The sequence below is a fragment of the Podarcis filfolensis genome (genome assembly GCF_964270895.1).
Source record: "Podarcis filfolensis genome assembly, chromosome: 10".
Taxonomy (NCBI): domain Eukaryota; kingdom Metazoa; phylum Chordata; class Lepidosauria; order Squamata; family Lacertidae; genus Podarcis; species Podarcis filfolensis.
This window is the reverse complement of record NC_139612.1, coordinates 55,001,651-55,010,378: the sequence shown is the minus strand read 5'-3', so window position 1 is coordinate 55,010,378 and position 8,728 is coordinate 55,001,651. Positions and strand designations below refer to the sequence as shown.

Here is an 8,728-nt window from a genome sequence, read left to right as displayed (position 1 = left end):
AGACATCTAAACAACTTGGAACTAGGAAAGCTAGCTGACCACCTCAGACAAAGCTGATCTTTAAGATCTTCAGAGGAGACCCTGCATGGTCATTCCATGGCCAGCAAATCTTTACCCAGTTGAAAATACGGAAGTAGGACTTCTCAGTGATAGCACCCACCCTCTGGATCTCCCTTGTGTAATTGACCTTTAAACACCTATGGATAATGCAGGACTTTGGTAATACACTGCCCTGAGTGAGGACAAAATTTGGCACACCCACCCCTCTCCCCAATATTATTTATTTTCACAATAATTCCTATTGGTGCAGTTTCCTCTTTTCAGGAGGTACCTGTATAAAAACAGACATTATTATTATTATTATTATTATTATTATTATTATTATTATTATTATTTTCTGTTTGCATTGCTCAACCCCCTGTGTGGAAAAACCACCCAAACCACCCAGAATCCAGCACTGGATAATGTATCTGTTTACCCAAGGTTCCCTGGACTCTGACTCTTAATTTTTCACATGACTCAGTTTTATTTGTGCTGTGCAGATGCATCTTAGTTTTTATGAAGTTTTGTTACATGTAACGTTTTTATTATGTAAACCCCTTTGATTTTTATTATACTAAGCAGCATAGTAAATAAATGAAAACCTGGTCAACAACAGTATGTTCTAGAGCTATCTGCAACTTTCCATTTTCTTTCTAGTTACCTCATTTAGATTAATGCCTAAATTTACCCTAAAAGGTATTTATCAATTTGTGCTATTTTGGAAAGAAAGAAAAATGCAGAGCCAGAATCTCTATTATTTTACATAGACAAATCTCTCTGCAACCACAATTTTGCTCAGCAGTCATTTTTCACTACCTGATAAAGTGTGATTTGTCATTAAATGCTGTAGCAGGCCTCAATAACATGCTTTTGGGTTAGTAAAAAAGAAAAAAGGTGTTTTTATGCAAGATGCCGTAGTTCACAACTGAGCAATATGTAGGATTTTTCTTCTAATTATTCCCTTCCTTTGCAAGATGGGTTCACCATGTAATGCTTCTCGCTGAAGCCATCTCATCTGACCTCTGCTGGCAGTTTGAAGTAAACTACGGAATGGCCTTAAAATTATCATTCTGCATAACTGTTACCCATTTGTGTAAATTTGATCTGGAAAAATTAAATGTAATGCAGGGGCAATATAGCAACATTAATTGGGAATAACCCTCAAATCCAAAGTCTGATCTCTATGGCTTCTCAAACTATAACCTTTCAAAGCCTCCATCCAATATCCCCTTTTTACAAAGGAGGGAAATGTAAGCCTTCCTCCTTCAACAGGCATTTGGCTAGATTTTATTTCTTTGCTCGCATGTGAGTTTGTAAATGAACATAACCTTTCATTGCTTGTATTATTTTTATTAGCTGATTTAAAACAAACCAGCAAACTGGCATTTTCATGTTCATTTGCATTTTAAGACGTCTTGAGCAGTTTCAGGGAAAAGGTGGGATAAATGATCTGATCCTGTGTGCAAGGGCACCATGCTTGTTTTGTTTTTCTGTTTATGTGCCACCATCATTTTTAGTGGAGTAAATGTACATTGAAAGCATAGTTTCTGCATTAGGTTTTTCTGTGAGAATATTCAGCTTCTGCTGGATTGGGTCCTGCAGAGCAGCAGTGGGGAACCTCTGGCCTCTGAACCTAATTAGCCCACCTGGTCTTTCATTTTGGCCAAGCCACACCCACCTGCCCTACACTTGATGACATCTTGGAACCCTCTTATTCTCCAACTGACAGATGCCTGCTGCTCTTGCCCCATTCATCACAGCAATCACAACAAAGAAAACCTTTGCAAGCCCTGACAGCTGATCACTGGGGCTTCTGTGAACAGTGCTAGGCAGTGTTAGGATTGTCCTACTCTCGTGTAGGACCTTGGCAGAGACACATGCCCGACTGGCATGTTCTCTCCCTCCTGGTCGATATTTTGGGAGCTTCAAAAGCTTTCTTCTGCCCGAACATCACAGCGACTGATGCCAACAGACACCAGCACACTCAGGGACCCACAGAGTATTCCAGTTTGTGTAACAGACCTCAGCAACTCAGCATTTTGGCTAATCTACGTTTATTTACATATAAAACACTTGGAGCATTCTGACGTAGCTCCTTCCTCTTTCTCATCAGACAGCAAAGAGAGAGAACAAAGGACAACAATCCTATTTCACGGAACACAGTAACACAAACATCCTGTCTCTGTCACTTCCCACACTGTGGAATGAAAACATACACCGTCATGTGATAGACAACAATCCCAAGACTGCAGACATAGGGAATGAAACTCCAACATCCTCCACCGATTCATGCACTGTGTTGCAGTCATCAGTGTAACTGCAACAACCATACAGATGTCATACACGCAGTATATCCCTGTACCACCCATTCCACCCTTGGAACTAGGTACCTGCAACTGGACTGGCCTTGGGCCTTACCATCTTGCACTTCTGACTAGTCTTGACGTCATAACCCTTCTGACTATCAGGAAGTCTCACACTTGGCAGTCACCTGATGTCATTGTGGCATTGGGGGAATTAACAGTTGGGTGGCCCAGCCACCTATCACATGACCTGCGGGGAAGGTAAAGATCCAACCCATTGGCCGAATGGGTTCCCCTGCTTGAAAGAATTCCAGCTATGGTCACAATAACGCCATACATTTAAAGTACTGTGATACCACTTTCAATGGCTTTCACAGAAGAATGCTGGGAACTCTAGTTTGTTAAGGATGCAAAGAGTTATTTGGAGACCCCTGTTCTCCTCACAGGGCTACAATTCCCAGAGTTCACCGTGAAGAAGGATTGATTGTTAAGCCTCTCTGTGACAACTGTAAGTGGCATATAAACTGTTGAGATAAATAAATGAAGCTTTTATTTAGATTTAAATGAAACGAGTTGCCATTCAAAAGTAAAAATGAATGTGAGGTCCCTTCTTCTGGCAAAACACCTGATATATTTGAATGCACCCCCCATTTTTATGATTATGAAATGAACATTTCATAAATATTAAAATGTTTTAATAGATTTCATGCATTCCTAGGTTTGCCACCAGGTTTCACCTAAACTGAAATGGGAAAGAAACTAAGATAATATGCTTCTTGGAGAATAAGAATTTTCAAAGGAAGCCAAGAGATTTGATAAGATCAGTAAATTGTTCTGGTTGGGGGGGGGAGTCTACTTCTATTTTGTGTGTCATCTATATAATCAGGAATGGGGAACTAGTGGCTCTCCCAATGTTGTTGGACTTCCATCCCTTTAAGCTCTGATTTATTGTCTGATGTCAGATCTTACAGGGCAAGGCAGGCCAGGAGTTGCAAAGCCTCGAGGGAGCAACTGCCTCTGACAGAACTTGAAAGCAGACTGGACCTTTCAAAGCCTCAACTGCCCACACATCCTCTCCAGGTTTCACCCTCTTATGGAACAATTAGATCTTTAAAGGGCTGACTTCCTGGGATGAAGCCCTACATGTCTCCTACACTCTGTGGCCTCCTGCCCTGCACCATTGAACTGGTGAGATGATGTGGGAAGCCCTAGGTTCTTCAGAGTCAGAGGGAAGCTTCTGTGAGGGTTATGATGACTCCTATAGTTTGGTTCTATAGGAGGTTGTCCTGTGGCTTATATGTCAACTGGCAGGCCCAGGAGTCTCCTGAACTTCAGCAGCAGGCTTAGAGGTCTGAACCTGGTCTGATTCCCTAAACTGGTGCCTCTTCAGCCTCTGACTCCATGCTGGACTCAAGGGTCACGACACCCAAACAGCTTGGTCAGTCATAGGAGACAGTGTAACTTTTGGAGAGCCACAGGCTCTCCATCCTTGCCCACAGACTAAGCATGGGTACATTTCAATTTTCCTGCTCGTCAAGTGTGAGCTGCCTGCCAAAAATAGGTTGCTCGGGAGCATAGCCTTGGAGAAAAGGAACTATGCTTTCAGACTTGCCAATAGAAATAAGTATTAAAATACAGTCTTCTCATTAGAAACCACAATGTGCTACGAAACGAACAAAACTGTGAATTAGATCTTGGTGGATCAGGCGATGTCTTGCCAAATTAATGGCCTAGCTCTTGAGGAAGCTGTGCCACAGGCCCTTAAATGAGGATTGCTATTATTATTACTGTCTTGGTTTCCCAGGTAACTCTTCATAGTCAGTTAATAAGTAGCTGGTGCAAGGTCCATTGCCTGAGTGCAAATCTGAACACTCTTGCTTTCCCCAAAATCTGCTGCTTATATTTATGAGCTTCCACAAGTTGAGTACCAAATTGCTAGGCGTCCATAGTTTCTGGATACTAATCCCTTTATCAGTATTCCTTCTAGGAAAAACATTGACTAATTTGTAAGCACATCTCCTTTTGTCGGTTGGGATACATTTAAAATACTTTCAGCTTACTGGAGAATGTACCTGCTTTTGGGAGGCAGGTATGGAATGAATCTGAGCTACGAGTAGGAATAATATATTGTTTCTCAATGAATGATCGCCGGAAGCTAGACAATGATGTTCAATATCCTTCACTCTTCCAGAGAGAGGGAGAAATAGAAGTACAAAAATATACCATGAACTCGCAGCTCATGGTGAGGTGAAATGAGAAATTAGGGTGAATAAATATTTTCCCAAATGCTGTTAACCTGCATAAATAAAGGTTAGATCTCAAGAATTTTTATTTCTTGCTTCTCTCATGATTCTACAATGGGATAATCAATGCAGTGCCCTCTGCAGGTTGCTGAACTCCAATTCCTATCAGTCCAAGCCAGCATGGCCAATGGTCAGAGATGATTGGCATTGTAGTCCAACGACATCTGGAAGGTACCACATTAACTACTCCGACACAAAACTTCCTTGATGAATTTTATATTTCAGAGTGCTTTTCCTTCATGATTTCATGAATTGTGGCTGGAAGGCACGCTTTCACAACAGAAGAAAGGCCGAGCATTTCAGATGAGAGTGGGAAATGCCAAGGCTTTTAAGGAAGAGCTATTTGCATAAAGCCCTTTGGATTTGACAGGTTCTACAATTCCTGTGCAGTATTTTGTATATGGTTTTGATCTTTGATATTTTCAATTGCTAGCTTAGATTCCACACCGTGCATCACAAATGCTCTGTAGCCAAGACATCAATAACACCAGCGCAGGCAAAGCATTCTAAGTGCGAATCTCTTATTTACGGTAAAGGTAAAGGACCCCTGACAGTTAAGTCCAGTCATGAACAACTCTGGGGTTGCAGCGCTCATCTCGCTTTATTGGGCGAGGGAGCTGACATTTGTCCGCAGACAGTTTTTCGGGGTCATGTGACCACCATGACTAAGCCGCTTCTGGCGAAACCAGAGCAGCACACGGAAATGCCATTTACCTTCCTGCCGGAGCGGTACCTATTTATCTACTTTCACTTTAACATGCCTTCGAACTGCTAGGTTGGCAGGAGCTGGGACCGCGCAACAGGAGCTTACCCTGTTGTGGGGATTCGAACTGCTAACCTTCCGATTGGCAAGCCCAAGAGGCTCAGTACACTTTAAATACTCTTACCCCCCATTTAACTGTCATGGCTTCCCCCAAAGAATCTTGGGAACTGTAATTGGTTAAGCGCGTTGGAAATTCTAGCTCTCTGAGGGGATCCCCTAACAACCTCCCCCCTCAGAAGCTGCAAATATCTGGGATCAGGCAGAAGGATTTCCAGGTCAATAGTGTTTGTCATTAGCGTGGGGATTGTGTGGAAGATCAACTGTGTGTCAGCAAGTCAGGAGGTTAAAGAGCTGTAAGGACAGTGTACAAGCAGATCAATAGGTTGGTTCATCTCTGGTCCCAATATATAAAAATGGAAATTGCTTCCCCTCATTGTGAAAATTCTCCAAATATCCTACACTCTGCTTCCTGTATCTAGTTTCTAATCCAGGCAGAAGGAGAGCCAGTGTGGTATAGTGGTTAAGAGAGGTAGTCTCGCAATCTGGGGAACCGGGTTTGCGTCTCCGCTCCTCCACATGCAGCTGCTGGGTGACCTTGGGCCAGTCACACTTCTTTGAAGTCTCTCAGCCCCACTCACCTCACAGAGTGTTTGTTGTGGGGGAGGAAGGGAAAGGAGAATGTTAGCCGCTTTGAGACTCCTTAAAGGGAGTGAAAGGCGGGATATCAAATACAAACACTTTTTCTTCTTCTTCTTGGTAGTTTGTTGGGAATTCTTAATTATATATCATCTACCACAGGTATGGGGAACCTTTGGCCTTCCAGATGTTGCTGAGCTAGAACTCTTCTCACCCCTAGCTACTGGCCATGCTTGCTAGGATTGATGGGAGTTGTAGTCCAGCAATATCTGAAGGGCCAAAGACTCCCTACTCCTCATCTATCAAAAAATTCTTATCCACATATCTGTTGACATATCCAACGAAGCCCACAAGGTTGGTAAGCTTAGCCAGAGTTTGTGGAAGCCATGCTGAGCATTCCTCAGCACAGCTTGTTCTTCTACGTTTGATGAATTTAATAATAAGAATGTCCACTGATTTAAACGTAACTGATGTTAAGCTAAGTGACCCCTACATTATTGACGCCTCGCTTCCCTGAATACCCATATAAAGAAATCAGCATCGCGTTAAGAGATCAGCATCACATTGGCTACTTTCCAATCCTCCAGCACAGAAGCTGGTTTTAGTGACAAGCTGCATCTTTTCTGAGAAGAAGCAATTTCACATATGAGTCGTCTTGGGTGGATGCCATCCAGAGTTGGTGACTTGTTAATTTTTAATTTGTCAATAAACCCCGGAACGTCATCTCTTATCACTTCTACTTGACTCGCTTTGTCAGATTGTTCCTCCTGAGAAGATTGGTTCAGGCAGCGGTATCTGTCTAATGTCTTCTGCAGTGAAGACAGATGCAAAGAATTCATTCAGCCTTCCTGAAACCTTTTAATCCTTTAGAAATCCTTACACTTTTCTGTCCTCTTAATTGTCCAAATTTCTCCCTAACTAGTTTCTTTCTTTTGTCATAGTTGAAGGTGGGTTGGTTTTGGTCCTTGTGTTTTTGGCAATTCGTTTATTAAAAATTATTGCCTACTTCAATCAATCAATCAATCAATCAATCAATCAGTGGCTTGGATATATTGATTGTAATCATCAGGAGCTATGCATTCCCTATTGTGGGCCCAATGCTGGGGTACTCCCCCCCCCACCATGTGATCAGACAGACCTCTCCCCACCCCCTGTTTTAAATTGAATTTCCAGCACCTTGTGAAAACATCTTACATTTCAGCAGTTATTTTAAATATCCCTCCCAATTGAATAGTGAGCTTTAACTGATTTTTTCTTTCTTTCTTTTTTTGTATCTTGTTAACCATATAATATGCTGCTTGAACAATCCATTTATTTAAATAAATAAGATTTTAAAATTTAAGCTTTTAAATCAATGCAGCTGAAACTAAATAAAATACATTTGAAACAGAATCCAAACGGAAAGGGAGCAGAATTCGTTTGTTTCAAAAAAGGAGAGATTACATATGAATTACAGTACAGAGAAAGTACAAAAGTAAAATAAAACAAATATTTTATATATTTCACAAAATTTACACACAATTTGATTGTAATAAAACCTGTTTACAAAATAGCAGCCAACCAATAGAAAACGATAGCAGCAGTGGAAACAGCCACCACTACCCGTAAGACAAAATTTGATTTGACAACAGAATGAGTTTAGGGATGGGGCCAGGTGGGCTTACTTGGCAAGGGAGTTCCACAGCATTGGCACCACCACCGGAAAGGCCCTGCCCCTTGCATTAACACCAAATTCTTTCTTCATGTGCCCGATTGCCAGCTTACATTTGTTGAACAGCTGTGTTTAATATATCTTAGTAACTCATCAGGAAGATGGCAAGGAAAGGGAGTGCACACACTAATCATGGAACTGGGAACCCAGTGGCTGCCATTGATAGACATAGCTTTACATCCCCTCTTTTCTTTCCTGTAATCACTTCTACTAATAGTGAATTCAGGTGGTGAGCATTAACTGAGAAACAAGATGCAGGTATCCACAAGGGAAGGAGGCCTTCAAGGTTTGCAGTTCAAAAAAATCTACCTCCAGACCTAATTGAATAACCAAAAATCAGCACAATGAAGACTGAGTATGCTTGTTAGTGTTGGACCATTCACTGTGAGTTGGAAGATAAAAATTAAAAAAACTGGATGGAGGGCATTGCTGATTGGCTGGTAACCTATTTAGAGGTGAGTAGCCAATAACATTTTGTTGTAGATCTCACCCGTGTCCAATGGCTAAATATTACCCACAATATTTCATGGTGTACTAGAGAACAAAGTTGAATTACAGTACCATTTGTAGTATTATCATGGTACTTTGACCGTGGACATAAAACTTTTTCATCTGTTTAATTTTTAATCTATGTTTTATAGCAATATTGAAGATACGGGATAAGCTTACACAGTTACCCCAGCGATTTCATGTTGACATCATCGGTTTGTAAAGGCAGAAGACAGCTCCACTGACTTATTACAAGGTTATGGGATTTGATGATGTAATGTAAGGCAGATGCTGTGGAAATAGGATATCAAATAAATGATAGCTTACCATGATTTCTTTCTCCTCCCCCCCCCACCACTGAAAAATAAATTTTGAAAGCCTTAAATACTGGGACATTTCAAACAAATGAGTTTGTCTGTGCTCAGATCTGTGGGGTGTAACAGAAAAACAAGGAAACATTCAATCAATTTCACTGGAAACA

At 41.4% G+C, this 8,728-nt stretch overlaps 1 long non-coding RNA gene across 1 annotated transcript; it reads left to right on the top strand.

Moving 5' to 3' along the window:
- Nucleotides 1-5,600: 5,600 nt before the first annotated feature.
- LOC310742844 lies at nucleotides 5,601-8,728 on the top strand. The gene is made up of 2 exons (XR_014538726.1): nucleotides 5,601-5,793; nucleotides 8,400-8,728. It is a non-coding gene; the product is annotated as an uncharacterized lncRNA (long non-coding RNA).